The sequence below is a fragment of the Bemisia tabaci genome, chromosome 4 (genome assembly GCF_918797505.1).
Source record: "Bemisia tabaci chromosome 4, PGI_BMITA_v3".
NCBI lineage: Eukaryota > Metazoa > Arthropoda > Insecta > Hemiptera > Aleyrodidae > Bemisia > Bemisia tabaci.
This window is the reverse complement of record NC_092796.1, coordinates 56,927,023-56,943,578: the sequence shown is the minus strand read 5'-3', so window position 1 is coordinate 56,943,578 and position 16,556 is coordinate 56,927,023. Positions and strand designations below refer to the sequence as shown.

General features: G+C 40.2%; 1 protein-coding gene across 2 annotated transcripts in view; it reads right to left on the bottom strand.

Moving 5' to 3' along the window:
• LOC109042597 (acetylcholine receptor subunit alpha-like) overlaps positions 1–7,431 on the bottom strand; it is a 137,039-nt gene extending 129,608 nt beyond the window's left edge. For both annotated transcript variants that reach the window (XM_072300132.1, XM_072300131.1), the window contains exon 1: positions 7,198–7,431. The gene's annotated coding sequence lies outside the window, so the exon portion shown is untranslated. The remainder of the gene's footprint in view (positions 1–7,197) is intronic.
• Positions 7,432–16,556: the final 9,125 nt, after the last annotated feature.

The window sequence follows — 16,556 nt, the reverse complement described above, 5'->3', positions numbered from 1 at the left end:
TATTTCTTTACTGAGAAATTGTTGGTTGAATCTGTTTGGAAATTTCACTAAATTTTATCGGCAACACAAAGAAAATCCAGTGAAATTTTCGGACAGCTTCGTTGAACAATTTCTCTGTAAAAAAATAAAATGGCGGCGGAAATTTTTAAACGTCGCATGGCGCTTGTGATACTTTGCCTGGAAGGTGACGATTTGTTTACTTTTTGAAAGGAAGCGTTACGTATTTTTCAGGAGGGTATAGACCTGCGTAATAGAGGAAAGGGAGCGAGGGGGTCGAAAATTCCGATTTTCAGCGTTACCTATTTTACGAGCGGTCCCGCAGAGGCCGTAAAAAAGTTTAAATTCGGCCGTAATCGAGAGTGCATGACTGCCGACTCCTCCGAGCAAAACGAATAGTGAATTGAAATGACCTTACATTCCCATGTTCCACTGAAAAATAAATTCGACGTAAGAACCTTGCGTCGGTCGATCCCACCACCATCGGATCGTACCTGAAAAAGGCTTTTTCAAGGCAGCGAATCAGCGACGGCGGACGAATCTCGACGCGCGATGTGGCGGCTCGGCCGATGCGCGGGCTAATATTTCTCGGCAACCGGACTGGAGCCTTGCCAGCCCCCCCCCCCCCCCCTCCCCCCGCGTTACCCTTTGACCGGGCGAGGAGGAGAGAAAAGCTCAAATGAAGAGGAAAAAAATTAAAGAGGGAAAGTCGACCGGGCGCGGGTCCCGATCCCCGCCGGTGCCCGTCCTCACGTCCCTGCCAGATCTGCCGTCCTCAGGGAAAACGCCGTATGAGCCCTCAGGCGTTGCCAAATGTCCTTTGACAAATCGCGATTTTTCGGACAATTTGTGAAAAATTTCCTGCGGATTCCTCGGAGAGCTGTGCTCGTAATTTGATCTAAAAAGTCTGACGGATTCGAGAGAAAATAATCATGACTTTCCTCAAAATCAATATTTTCAATGTGGAAATGGACCACTAGACAAGGTACGAATTTAAGCATTCTGATACATGAATCTAACCAGAATTTCACGTAAAACACGATTCGCGCAACGAAAATTACTGGAACCAACTCCTAACGGAGATATTTACATTTTTATTTCACATTGGTTAAGAGGAATTTGAACTGCCCGCTCACAAGAAACTCAAAGCTCTACGTGAGTCAAATCGCGCACTACAACGGTTTCAGCAAGCTTCTCATAATCGAGCAATGTTCCTTTACCACCATGTGTTGTTCCAACTATAAGCAATTTGCTATAGCTGAGCCAAAGTGTCAAGATTGAGGTTGCCAGATTTTTATAACGCAGAGACTGTCACGATAAACGTTTAGCGCGATGTGTACCACGTAGAGCATTGAGTTTTCATGAGCGGGTGGTTTGAATTCACGCATCAAGAATTATTGAATACCTTCGTAAGGAGTTGATTTCAGTAATTTTCGTTGTGCGCATCGTGTTCTACGTGAAATTTTGGTTTAGAAGCATGTATCAGAATGCTGAAATTCGTACCTTGTCTAGTGGTCCATTTGGCAACATTCGAATGCTTATACTACGATTTTCCTTGGCACGACAGAGATGAACAGGGTAAAATCGGCTTGTAAAACCGAAAACATATTCCATCGTACGACCGCGAGGTGGGTGTTCCGTGTACAGGGTGCCATGAGTTCAAGCGACCAGACTGCATGAGCGTGCTTCACCGTGATAACGAGGAGAGCCTAGGTATCCTGAGATCCCGCAACCAAGAAATGCCGTTCCTACACCCAGCGCTTCAATTGCAAGATGTACTCCAATCAACCGTAAACAAAGACATTTTAACTGCTTAGACTTAGATTCGCATATTTTTTTGCGTTTAGAATATCAATGAACCCAGTGTAACCTAATTAGAAAAAAATACTTGAATCAATCTCAGAGATAGGAAAAACGAAAGTCGACCGAACGAAGAAGTCACAGAGGTGTGAGCGGGACTGATATCTTCGTTCTGAGCTGACTCCTCAGCGCAATGTGGATTTGGCCTGCAGAACAATGTCTCGCCACTGTATCCTATCTTGGGTCGTTGTCGTCCATCTCATCACTTTCATTATTCTCAAGTCTTTCTCGACACCTTCAATCCATCTCAGTCGCCTTCTTTCTCTTTTTCTGCTCATTGCGCGTTTTATTTTCCCGAGAGCGTGACCGATATACCGTGTCCTCAACCTGAGATTCCGTCAGCTTTAAACTCCCGATTCTCTGTTGATGCCTCGAAATAATGGATTTCGGATTATATCCCACTTTACAATCCGAAAATTCTCCCACCACTTGAAAACTTTGATTCATTAAAAATTCTAGCATAAATGGACAGATTTTCAAAGTATTCTTGCTAAACGTGAATCGCATTTAACACAAATAATACTGCCCCGTTCCTTAACTTTTCTCCCGAATCGCTGCGACATTTCACTAGCAACATTGAGCGGAGTGTTCAGGGTTCACGCCTCGCACCGTCGCGCCTTCAATTTTGCAGATACAACACGGACATCAATCAAGCGCGAATAGTGGTATCTCTGCGCCGTCACCAACGCGCGCCCTTTTCCTTCCTTCATTTCTGTGTTGTATCGGTTCCGTTTGTCTTATTCGTAGTAGTGTTTCAACGGCAACGAGAGCAACACAGCAGAAGATCGGAAAGACGTACTCAAATATCGTTTTTTAACTTTTCCTCCAAAACTGAGCTACACCTTGTTAGCAGCACGGAGCAAAGCCTTGCGATTTCACGTCCTGCGCCATAACGCCTTCAATTATGCATCTGCAACATGGAAATTCATCAAGGACGAATAATTGTATCTCTGTGCCGTCACTAAAGCGCGTCCTTTCCTTTGCTCTTTTTCTACCTGATTCATTTGTATAGTTGTGCTTCGATGGCAACGTACACTGAAAAAAAAAATTGGTAGAATTTACCATTTTTTCACGCTATATTTCACACAGCGTCAATTCAGAGTCAATTCTGCCAGAAGAAAGGTAAGCGTTACTATATACTGGTGCAGGTAACCATTCTTCTGGCAGAATCGACTTGAAGATTGGTAAAGTTTACCATTTCTCACGCTGTGTGAAATACAGCGTAAACCAATCTTTTTCTACCAATTCTACCAATCTTTTTTTTCAGTGCTAGCAACACAGATTGATCAAGGTGTTGTAAAAATTGTGCATCTTCATCTTTTGCTACAAAATGCCTAGAATAGCAAAATGTTTTTCTTTTTCTGTCAAAAAAATGGTCAATTTTAAAGGTAAATTTTCGCGTATTTAGTATTCTCCAAAGCAAAGAAGGAGTCATACGTTTTTGAGGACATTGTTGATCGAGCTGGTTCGTACTAACAATTTTATTTTTTTATGCAACATGCTGCATGCTGCATGAATAAAATATTGATTTTCTTTTTCACCCTTGTTCGTCACGTTTGCTCATTAAAAAAGTCATAAAAGCACTTTCAAATTAAATGCATGCCTAGCACGTAGAATTGCAAATGAGCGAGTCTTACTTGCGTCATGCTTGCGTATAAACACTCTCGAAGAGTAAGGTTGTTGTAGAAAAATACATTTATTTTCAAGCGATACCCTGGCGTTGCATTTCAATGTGTCGGTAGCGAAAATAAAAATTCCCCTCCATTTACCACTAAAAATGACAGCAGTTCAATGAGCGCGGTTGCGAATGAATTCAAGAATGTACCTCCATTCAGCTTCACGTAATGTAGCGCCACCTTCTAAGAAAATTTTGAACCAGGAATGTTGTGCAAAGCTACACTGACTTAAAAAGTGCCACTCACTCTGGTGGTTATTCTGTCCCTTCAGAATTGCCCTAGCTGCAAACACGTGCCCAGATTTGACTATATTTTTAAATTTTATGATGTGGTAATGGAAGACTGACATAATTACGGTCTATTATTAAAACTGTAAAAAAAAAACCCTCGATCTTTGGGTCGAGCGGTCCGACGATTTGGGGATGGGAGAGGCTTTTATGTTTCGGCTTTCACTCATAAATATTTTTCAGCTCTAAAAGCATCCGATGAAGAGCAAACAAGAGTGAGTAAATAAAGCTATTAAACCTTTTTGCCCAGCTTTGCCATTTTTATACGTAAATATGAAGATCTGTAAATCCAAGGATAACCGCGAAATACGATGCCCAATCACTCCTTTTGGACGTGTTTATGCTAAAAGGAACTATGTGCATAGGGTTTCCGTGCAACATAATTCCTTTTAGCATAAATACGTCCATTTAATTCTTATTTTGGATCTAAAATGTAAAGATAAATTACGTGTTACATGTAAAATACATATAATAGAGTATGTGACTGAATATGTTTGAAAGGTCCGTTATTAACTAGCAGTTCTACAGAGGCGCTTTTCGACAAAACTGTGCTGTTGAATAGCGGACGTTCGATGGCTATATATTTCATATCACATTCATTCTTTAAGAATGGTAACATATCTAATGGGTTGATTCCCTGACACGGTTCGTTTCAGAGGGAGAGGGAGGTAAATGAAATTGTGTTGCCCACTCAAAATTCCTTCGGGATCTTGAAGTAGGATGCTTACACAGTCATTTAAGCCTAAAATGAAAATATTCTGTCGAGCTCTTCGAAAATAAAATCGATTTTTGTGTTTTTGGCGCTAAAATGGCCTTCAAAGACGATCGATGATTCAACTCCGATGGGTTGTGCATATGTAAAATGGCACATGTGTGATGGACTCTACGTATTTTTGGACCAGAAATCGATTGAGCAGGGTCCTGAATCAGTTCGAAGCTTCATTGACCGAAAAATGGGCCCAAAACACCCCTAAAATCCAAAAAAAGGCCCATTTTTCGGTCAATGAAGCTTCGGACCGATTCGGGACCCTGCTTAATCGATTTCTGGTCCAAAAATACGTAGAGTCCATCACACATGTACCATTTTACGTACGTGCAACCCATCGGAATTGAATCATCGATCGTCTTTGAAGGCCATTTTAGCGCCAAAAACACAAAAATCGATTTTATTTTCGAAGAGCTCGACAGAATATTTTCATTTTAGGCTTAAATGACTGTGTAAGCATCCTACTTCAAGATCCCGAAGGAATTTTGAGTGGGCAACACAATTTCATTTACCTCCCTCTGAAACGAACCGTGCTGAGTTGTTAAAAAATGTATTTTCTGAAGTTGTTGAGTTTCAACATCATGGTGGTAGCATTATTTCAGGATTGTGGTTTTGGGATAACCCTTGCTTTGTAATTCTATAGTGGTCTTGGCAGTAAAATGAATCATCATGCTTCGTCTGGAAGAAAATTTCAAAAAGGGGAAATCTCAGGGTGGAAAGAGTCGAAAAATCAAGTTAATAATTTTCCCTGGAAGTTGTGTTTCCTAAATTCCGGGCGGTTTCCAGTTCCTAAAAACGTACGTGGTCCCAATTTTTCGATTTTTTTTATACAGTTTTCCCTATTCAAATTTCAGCTATTTGTGACGGTCATGATTTTTGAAATAAAAACGCAGCACCTGCCACCATCTTTGGAAAAGGAACAAATGAGCCTAGTATATCCAGCTTGGCTAATGTCCTTCGAAAAATGACATGCATCATTTCAATAAACAAAAAAAATATTAAAAAAATAATAAATAAATAAATACACAAAACAACGAAAGTGGCGGTTCTGAGGTCCCTAGTGGACAGAATTATTACTTGCCAACTGATGCTGTCGCGATTCACCAGAAACTTCAACCTGGTAAAGACAAAAACTTCCTCCAACTTCAAAGCATTCCTGGGCAACACCGACGCCGACTTGAGTACGTTTGCGCTACTTACGCACTTTTTGGTATGATCATTCATCTCGATGAGTCTAGCTGTGACGGCCAACTTTTTCGAGCGCTCTTATCCGCATGCGAACGAATTATCCTGCGGATTTTTTTTTTTTAAGCGCTCAGCCGATAGGCAGCGCTTTTTTATTTCGACTTGCCTCTGAGTACTATATATAATCCGTGCAAAAACTTCCTCTGCGGGAGGTAAATATTGAAGTAGAATACTTTGCCGCGTGTTAAGATGGAGCAATCCCCGTTCGATAATGTCAACGTTCAATTATAAATACCCAATTGAAAAATAATGATTGAGATACCAAATCTCTTAGAGGAACAGTTGTTTCCCTAACATACATGGAAAAAACGCCTTATTACAAGTAAGCATTGTAAAAAAGTACTCGTTATCCTCTTTTGGATAGGACTCACCGTAAATGGTAAATACCAAAGATAAAAAGTAATAATTACTCCAAATTCATTTGAAGGAGTGATGTTACTCTAACCCACATGCTAAAATCTTCTGTATAAGGTAAACACCGCCGCAAAACTTTGTACTCTCCATATAAAAAGGAATCAATCATTATCCTCCTTCGAAGGGGATTTTCTGTGCATCATCTAAAAATGATAACTTACTCCCAAATTTCTTCGAGATAACAGAATTTCCCCAGCGTACAGGCAAAAATCGTCTCTGGGAGGTAAACATCGCAGCAAAACACTGTACGCATCATGTAAAAACCCAACAATTGTTATCCTCTCTTGAGGAGGGTTTCCTCTGCATCATCTAAAAATTATAATTTACTCTCAAATTTCTTCAAAATAACAGTGTTTCCCTAGCGTACATGCAAAATTTGTCCGTGGGATTTAAATATCGGAGTGCCACACTGAACTCACTATCGAAGCAATTGTTATCCTCCCTCGAAGGGGATTTCCTGTACATCATCTAAAAATGATAACTCACTCCCAAATTTCTTCGAGATAAGAGTGTGGCCCTATAGTACATGTAAAAATCGTCTCTGGAACCTCCCTGAGACGATTTCTGACCTGAACCTGATGATTTTTTACCTGAACACCGGAGCCGAACACTATACTCACTATGTAAAAGGCAAGCAATTGTTATCCTCCCTCGAAGGGGATCTCCTATACATCATCTAAAAATGAAAACTCACTCTAAAATTCCCTCGAGATAAGAGTGTTTCCCTAACGTGCATACAAGAATCACTTGTGGGAGGTAAACATGGGAGCGAAACAGTGAACTCACCATGTAAAAAGCAAGCAATTGTTATCCTCCCTCGAAGGGGATCTCCTATACATCATCTAAAAATGAAAACTCACTCTGAAATTCCTTCGAGATAAGAGTGTTTCCCTAACGTGCATACAAGAATCACTTGTGGGAGGTAAACATGGGAGCGAAAGAGTGAACTCACCGTGTAAAAAGGAAGCAATTGTTATCCTGCATCGATGGGGTGAGCACAACGCGGAGAGGAACGTCAACGGAGACGATGGTCACGGGGGACTCGGAATGGATTTTCGGGGAGACACGAGGGGCCAGACTGAGAAGCTAACCTATGGAGGACTCGTGGAGGAGCTCGCGTGGAGGGCTGGCGACTGAGCGGAGTCGGGTCGCGCCACTGAAGCCCCCGTCCCCGTGGCTCCCGAGTCAGATGCTGATCCGGTGGTTTAGGGCGGTGCTCGAGGCGCCTGCGCGCCGCCCCGCTCCCGTGACCCCGAACGGGATCCCTTTCAATGACGCTGCACAGGCCAACGGTGATGGAGACGGAGGGATGTGATGGAGACGGAGGGATGCCGGAGAAGAAGCGTTTATTATTTTCTGCATTCAATCCCACCATCGTCTCATTCCCGCTCGGATATTGACCATCCTAAGTATGCTCGTATGTTAGCTCCGCTACGCCCAACTATTCCATGTCACCGCCTCGGCGAGCTCCCGAGTGTCTTGTGATCTTGACCTAGTTCTCTTCCGCGGAGAAACCGAGCCGTGCATATGAGCGTGTGTATAAATCAAATTTCCGATTCGGATATTTCGGCACGCAGATCCCATTTGCCGATCCGTAATACTCTGCCCTCCCAAGGAAGCAGGCAGCATGAGTCTTTAGACGTTCCTGAATTTCCTCGGGCAAATCACGAATTTTCGGAGGTATTTTCGAATATTTCCCCTCCGATTTTCCAGAGAGTTGTTTTCGTAATTTCATCTAAAAAGTATGAAAATTTCAAGGTGAAATGGACCGCTTTAAGCTGACAGGAATCAAGCCACGTCAGTTCTTGCCGAATTTAGCCGGGCAATTTGATTTTTAACCTGAAAACGCTTGTGCGGATTTTTGTGCAAATTACAATGAATGTTTTGCATAGTGCGAAGCAAACCCCTTAAAATTTTCCAAGGAATCCGCACAAACGTTCTCTTGTAGAAAATTCAATTGCCAAGTTAAATTTGGCAATAGCTAATGTGCTTTGGTTCCTTTTTGCCGAACGGAGTCCAAATATTCATAATTTTTTTCAAAAATGAATTTTTCTGAGAGGTAATTTGGCAACATTGGAATACTCGCACGGCGCTTTTCCTTGGCACGAATGTATTGGTTTGGGTGTATTAATAATCGATTGAACTTTGCATGAATGATCAATCGATACGGTAATGTTAACCTTATGCCCATAGTTTATTTTGATTTGATGATTTTCTTACTCCTTTTTTCCAGGAAAAGGAGGACCGCGTGGAGGTGTCGAGCGTGACTTTAGGGTTGTATCCAAAATATAGATTCATCATGCGGGTTAAAGGCGTCAAGTTTCTTCATTTCAAACCTCACCGAAAATCGTGCGTGTGTAAGTATATAACTGACCATCGTTATTAGATAACATTTTCAGTAATTTTCCCTCGCCCGTTCAAAAATAAGTACCCGTTGCAAACGAATAGAAATGTTATTCATCACTGACTGATAAGCTCAAGGTAAAGAAAGTCGTAGGATGATGATATCCTGTAAATAAACATGGCACACAAAGGGTCACTCTTGCGTTACGAGCGAGCGAGCTCGAGAAAGTAAAAACGCCTTCAAATAAGTGCGTATGCAACACGGGCATCCATCGAGTACGAATAGTTGTAGGCAGCGCCTTAGGGAAAGTCGCATCACCGCGCGCGCCGCGTCGTGTAGCGTGGCATATCAGCGTCGCGTCGTTGAGCGCACGCCTGCATATTTGGACGTATTTATGCTAAAAGGAACCATGTGCAAAGGGATTGCGTGTGACATAGTTCCTTTTAGCATAAATACGTCCATTTGTGGTTCATTGATGGTGCTTTTCTGAATTGTTTTTCGTGGTTTAAAATGTACAATCGTTTGACGAAAAAATAAATAAAAAAGAAGAAATTAAAGAAGATGTCCCATCGCGATTTATATATACCAATATGGACCACTAAACAAGGTAAGAATTGAGGCATTCTGATACGTGCCTCCTCCTTAAAATTTCATTTAAAACATGATCCGGACAGCAAAAATTGCTAAAATTAACTCCTAGCTAAGATATTTAACGTTTTTCGATGCGTGAATTCAAATCTCGCGCTTATAAAAACCAAAATTCTACGTGAGTCGAATGGCTCACTAAACGTTGCCGTGTTAGTATATGACAACCTCAATCTTAACGCTTCGGCTCACATTACATAAACTTCAAAAAACATAGGGTAGGAAAGGACCACTGCTTAATTAAGAAGCTCGCCTAAACTATTTTGGTGCTCGATTTGACCCACGTAGAGTATTGTTTCTCTTGTGAGCGAGCTTTTCAAATTTCCCGGAACCAACGCAAACTGGAAACGTTAATATCATATGCCGCAATGACGCGCTGAATGTGGGAGCTGAATGTGGCTTGAATGTGGAAGTCATCGGCCCGATGCCTGAATTTTGCGCGTGACGCGCAAAATTCAGCAACGATTCTCAGCAACCATCGGACTAAAGTTGGATTTGTCTGAACTATTCGAGTAGATTTGATACACATCTGGATGAAAATAACTCGAATTTGCTAAATTTCAGCCGTTGGGCGATGACTGTTGAGTGTTGTCTTCCACATTCAGCTGCTAAATTCAGCGTGTGATTGCGGCATTACTTGGGAGTTACTTCATGCAATTTTCGTTATCTGAATCAAGTTCCACGTGAAAGAACGTAACTCCATTTCAATGTTGCAAAATTGACTCGAACAATTCAATTTTTAACGAGAATGTACCGGTGCAATTCGTGATTTTTGCAGCAGATGACAATTCAAATCAGTGAAATTTTCACGTACAAATGCCCGAGATTCTCTGGGTAAAAATCCAATGGGCCTGTTGCAAACTTTTGCTAGAGCAAAAATAAGAGTTGTTTCTTATAGATAATGCCTCAAAAATCACGATGAGCGCATCGGCAAAGTCTGAAATGCACTCATAACTTCACAGTCTGCGTAAGAAATTTGCGGTTTTTTGAGCTTCCCGCTTCAAAAGCGATACTACGGCACAGGTGAACATTTTGTAAGAGGAGTCGTTCCATCGTCGGCAATACTCATCATGGCCGACGCCAATCCGCCAAAACACGTGTGATGGGACGAGATAATACCTGAACTGGATTAGACCAGATAACAATCGGCGTGTTTTAACGTTCATGTTTTCCACGCCCGCATTGATTGACCTTGAACTCTCCTCGAATTACGCGCAAAACTGCGCGCAAGTGTCGGCCATGATGAATATCGCCGACGATGGAGCGACTCCTCTAACAAAATGTTCACCTGTGCCGTAGTATCGTTTTTGAAGCGGGAAGCTTAAAAAAACGCAAATTTCTTACGCAGATTGTGAAGTTATGAGTGCATTTCAGACTTTGCCGATGCGCTCATCGTGATTTCTGAGGCATTATCTATAAGAAACAACTCTTATTTTTGCTCTAGCAAAAGTTTGCAACAGACCCATTTGCGAGAGTAAATTTGGCAACATCGAAATGTAGTTACGTTTATTGGTGAGGGAAGCAACGCACTGTTATGAGTGTCTTTTAAACGATGCCACTTCTTGCTTTATCAAGAGCCATTGGCGGATCTAGCAATTTGGCAACACCGGATTTCCTCCATTGAAACCTATGGAAATATATCGCTTCTTGGAGTGGCCAGGTGCTCCGACAAGAATCGATTATTTAGCATAGGTTTAAATGGAGGGAATTCGATGTTGCCAAATTGCTGGATCCGCCTCTGTCAAGAGCAAGAGTATTAGGAGTAAGTAAGAGCGCCAAATACGATTTTTCTCGGACCTGACTCCTTCATTTTTACAGCGACAATCGATTATTTCTCGATGAATATTTCTAATCATTGAAAATGTCTGAGGTACGCCATGTTTTATAATGTCATGCAGTGGTGATTTCAAACGAATACGTTAATATATAATACAATAATGACATTTTCAGAGTCAATAGTCCCGCGCGGAATGAGGTGGTTTATTTTCCGAGCGGATGCGGAAGGATATACAAATAATATGATAAGATCTACTGAGCATAAAGGGAAATGAAATAACGGGAAGAAATGGAGGGATTACCTGGGACCGGACGTGCATACTTGCCGGATTCCTTGACTTGATTGATTTTTTTACTTTCTCCTCAAGACTATAGATAGAGATAGTATTTTCTCATCGTTTTCAAGCATAAACCTCTAAAAATGTTACCCTTGAGTGGTGAGATAGCATCGCGTAACGCAAACATCTTAAAACATGAAGAGGGCACGATGATCGGACATAAATCTTTCCGGAACCATATATTGCCGTATGGAAACTTTTTGCCGTAGGAAAAACGCCGTATGATCATTCGAATATTGCGAAATTTTCCATGAAATAACGGTATTTTGAGAGAAAGTTATGCATATTTTTCTTTGAAATTTTCAGGTATTTTAGATCCAATTTCGAAAACAATTATCTGAAAAATTGAAAGAAAAACGTAGATGATTTTCTCAGCAAATTTGCTTTTTATAAAAGGAAATTTGGCAAAGTCTGAAGGCTCAGACGGCGTTTTTCCGTAACACGGAGTAATCAACCGGATGAACATGTAACCTTCAAGGGGCTACTACAAATGACAGATATGTTCAAACATTTTGCAAAAATGCTTTGTGTGCATCAATTAGGTAGATAAACAAATAACAAGAATACATACAAAAACATATACAAATTATACGGTTGCTCGAGCAACAGTCCCTAAATGATTTCGCGTGGGATGGCCCCTTCACGTTGAATAATTTCCTCTTAATTTTTTATTTGCATTATTTATTTATGAAGTATTTATTTTAACACTTCCCTTACCCCTGAGGGGATATATATTCCTGCGCTTTTAATAGAGAGAATTGAAGAACATAATTCCTTGAACTTTCTGTACATTTTTCGTTGGCCTAAGAAGAATGTACCTATTCACAAACTAAAAAAGTCAGAATTATGCATACTTTCCTGCTTAAAAAATAAAACATTAAAGGAAATTAGGCAACGTCTAATGTGGTTCGGTAGTTTGAAAGTCCATTTCATTCTGAATGTTTCAGAGAAAAATTTGAGCGGACCTTAGCAGCAGAGGAAAAGGTTCATTGACGACGGAATACTGTTTCACGCCATGTCCAGGAAAATATCTCTATCTCAGTCAGAGACTTTCAGGAATTTCATTAAAATGGGGCTGGTGAAATATTACGAATTTCATAATATACTATTAGTGCATACCCAAAACTTAACTTCCAGGTGGCCACCTTGAGTCAAGCGAGCTTGATAACAATCATATTTTTTTTTAATTTGTTGCAGAAAATCGATCTGAATACTTCGAAACCTTAGAAATAAAACATGCATTTTTAAAGAGGACTCGTTGTATGAAATGCTCATTTACATGCAACCATGCAGTGATATGTGGAGAAAAATATTCACCTATTTCATTTCGTACCTATGCGATTGATAAAAAATGTATAGTATGCATCTTTAAAACTGAATTTCCATACACCGAAACAGCTGGTTTGTTCTAGTATTTAACACATACCATTAATGTTTCATATTGAATGAAAGCTCTTTTTATCAGAATAACTCAAGGTTAAATCCGGATACAAATGCGTAACTATACCGATTCCAGAGTAGGTATGTGATATGGTATCACGCGAAAAAGAAGGATAATCCTCGCTTTTTAACTGTCTCAAATTAGTGACGTTTATTAAGAAAGGCATCATCATTGATTGCAGAACTGAAACGCGCAACGATTCAGACGTTGGAAGAGGAATGTGATGGGGTATCATGTAAAAATGAAGGAAAATCGTATGTTTTCATGTGTCTAGAAATACCAACGTTTATGAATTCTACAGTATTTTTGGTTAAAATGCGTAATTTTTATGTTTTTACAAAACTGATGGATGAATCGCGTCCATGCCGCGATACAGATATGATAATCGCGTACATTTTCTCAAGCTTTCAGGAAAGAAATGAATCTTTCCCGAGGCGCGGCGAAAAAACCCCTTCACTTCTGTGCGTATGCAACATGGGCAGCGATGTAGCCCATATCCAGACGTTACTGATGCGTAAAGTAAAATTAAAGTCGTAAGTATTTGTCGCGTGTGGTACCTGTGATGACTTGAGCTTGAATTATTTCCAGAGTTGCCTCTTTTGGATGAAGTAAATTATTTCTAATTTGTATCGCGACATAGCCAATTTTCCGTAAAATTAATCGATTGGTTAAATGTATTACATCGTTAGCGGTTCTCGAAATCTTTGCGTCTATTTGTTTCGGTTTGAAAGACTGTCAAGATTCTTCTACCAATCAATTATGCACATACTAAACTAAGCGAACTTAGGCAAGAGCCAGTTTAAGTATTTTGAGTACGCCTTTCCCAGGACGGGTCCCTTCCTGAAATTCGAGTGCAGATATACACACCACTCCTCTATTTTGCATCACTAGGAATATGACCGAAATAGGGATTTTGATAATAACCTGGTCTTCTCGGTTTGATGAATTTTGTTCCTCGTTCAAACCCCTCGTTCGTCAATTTCATCCAATTTCAGTCAAAAATGAATTTAAAAAAAAATGAAAATGAAATGATGAATGAAAATTGAAATGAATTTCTTGACGTGGGTTAATCTTGTCTTTTGCAAGTAACTTGGTCTTGAGACGCTTTCCAAATACATTTATGGAAATGCGTTGGGAGTGAAGTTACTAAGTGATTATACTGCATTTTAAACAAAAATATATGGAAAGACTTGCAGTAGATGAGAAAGTACACTTTATCAATTTCTTTAAAATGTTCAATTTCCCGTTTTCTAGATGTACTTCTTCAAATTAAAATGGACGTAGAATTTATCCTCCTCTAAAATTAAGCATTTTCTTTATCTTATGCAAGTATTTAAAATTCATGAGTTTTCGTTTTTATCGTGCATGAAAGTCATAAATGTAACTCATCAATTTCATTGAAAGCCTGTTTTTATGATAAATAGTTATTCCATTAAAAGGCGGAGAATAATCTGCACTTTCAAAAAAATAAAATATACTTTCTTTTCGATTCTCAACTCAGAATAAAACACTTGAATTTATCGAAAGAGCTTCTCTCAAAAAATTATTCTGCTCCTCCCAGAAGGTAATGAAATAAAAATAGATAAATCTTGCTTAAAATAAAAGGAAACTAATCGGGCAACGAGCAAGAGCCACTTCAGCAATGGCGAGGCGTGAATGATCAATAATCGAAATTTTCCCATTTGAGGCTATGGCAAAGAATCGATTATTAGGTTGTTCGGGTGAATACCCAGTATATCAATTCTCTTTCGTAGCTTTAAATGGCACATCAATCGATATATCGCAAAGCTCGCCACGAAATGGGGAAGGAGGGAAGACGGCGGAAATTTCTTTCATTAATCTCCACGCAACATATCCAATTTGTTGTTCCCCATCCGCTTTTTATTACCATTAATCTTGAAGGAAATTTTTGTGCAGCATTATTCCCGAAGCTTCTCAGTGGCAAGATTAAGATAGTGGATGCGCCCTAAAGTTTTAAATCCTTCGACTTACGCAACGCCGGGCCGGAGCTTTGCAAATTGAAGCGCCTCATATTTTTTCAACGATACAGCGGCACGACGCGGCGCGCTGCGGCGTTCAACGTAAGCTACGCCACGGCGCGCTTCGAGGCAATAATGTTCCGAACCTGATTTTCCGCCTTTGCAGTTTTATCAAGAACACGAGCAACTTCAACGTTCCCCGATCTTTGCCATACCGGTATTCCAAGTCAAATATTTATTCTTGTTTTTATTTACATGACTAGAAAGTTCGTTCTTTTCTAAACGGGACAGTGCTGCCATTTTATTTTATCAAAAGATTCCGAAATAATTCCGATTTTCGGAAACATATTCTGATTTGCCAAAGCTGCGAGAGAAATTCCGATTTTTTCAAAAATTTCGGGGGAAACTCTTAGTTCCGAAGATCGTCAAATTTGATCAAAAAGTCTCTAAATTTCATCAAATAAACGGTCAAACTGGCGAAAAACCGCAAATTTCGAGGAAATTTCGAAAATAACTGAAAATTCGGAGATTCCAAAGATTCCGGGAAAAGTTCCGAATTTCGGAATTAATTCCGAGAAATGGTAGCACTGAAACTGAAAAACGTAACTACTTTTCAACGTTGCAAAATCTTGCCTCTATCAATTCTATTTTTATTATAAACTATTTTTCTAGTTTTCGTAGGCTTAGGACGATGTATACAATCATCTCACAAAGTTGGATAAAATCCCCGCTGAGTCACTTATTGGTCATTTTGTATTTACCTTCTTCCGAATGCGATTAAGACTATGTACACGAAGACCTTAAATATTTGTTTTATTGGATTGAATTCATACTCTTAGCCGTTTTTTATTCGCAATTCCTAGAAAACTACTTTCAATACAGAGTTATGGGTTTTCCTACTTTGCGACATCTCATTTTTCCGCAATTTGATAAGATGGAAATTTTTGCAAGTGCAGGTGTTCCGACCTCATAATGGCTGGAACGGTAAAAAAAACTCGGTCAAAATGTAGGTTGGGAAAAAGAACACTGATACTTCCAAACTCCGGGACAAACGCCAGTCGTGAGTTTTTATATTCAAATGGGGAGTTGTGTGCTGTGATGCCAAGTGGTAGATTAAAATCACAACCCCGCATTTGATTGCTTGAAAAATTTACACGCAGGGGGTTTGGCAGCCTCGATCGGCGGGATAAAACCGAGGAAGCGAAGAGACAAAGTGGAAGTAGGTCAGATTCGCGTGTTTTTCTCTTGTCGGCTAATTGCCCGGTTTTCCGCGCCGAGAAAGGGGTAGTCGCGGCGCAGACTTGCCGGTGTTTTATTAAAACTACCTCCGACGTATTGGCATTCCAGGTGCCGTGCGGAGGGATATTTGTGAATAGCCTACACTGTTTAAGCAATTGCAGACTCCCGCGTTTACCCCTTTAAATTTTCTATTCACTCATTCATTCATTACGCAAAGCAATACGATGGCCAACGTGCGAAACCTTACATCTCCGTTTGTGACGTTGCAAAGTTCCTGTCATACTTTATTGTTTTCTTGGAAAACTAGTCAACGTGATTTCTCGAAATGTTCCTTGATTTTTTCTCTCATTCAGCAGAATATTCTGTGAAATTTCAAATTGTACAGTTGGCTTGTTTCTCTTCAAAAAAATAAAATTGGAGCAGACATTTTGAAACCCCTCAATAGAGATACGTGGTTTCGTTTTTCAACCATCGAATAGACGGTTTTTACCCTCTCTGCGCTTAGCTTCTAAACCAGTCTCATCTACTCCTTCAGTGATTAAGTTTGTT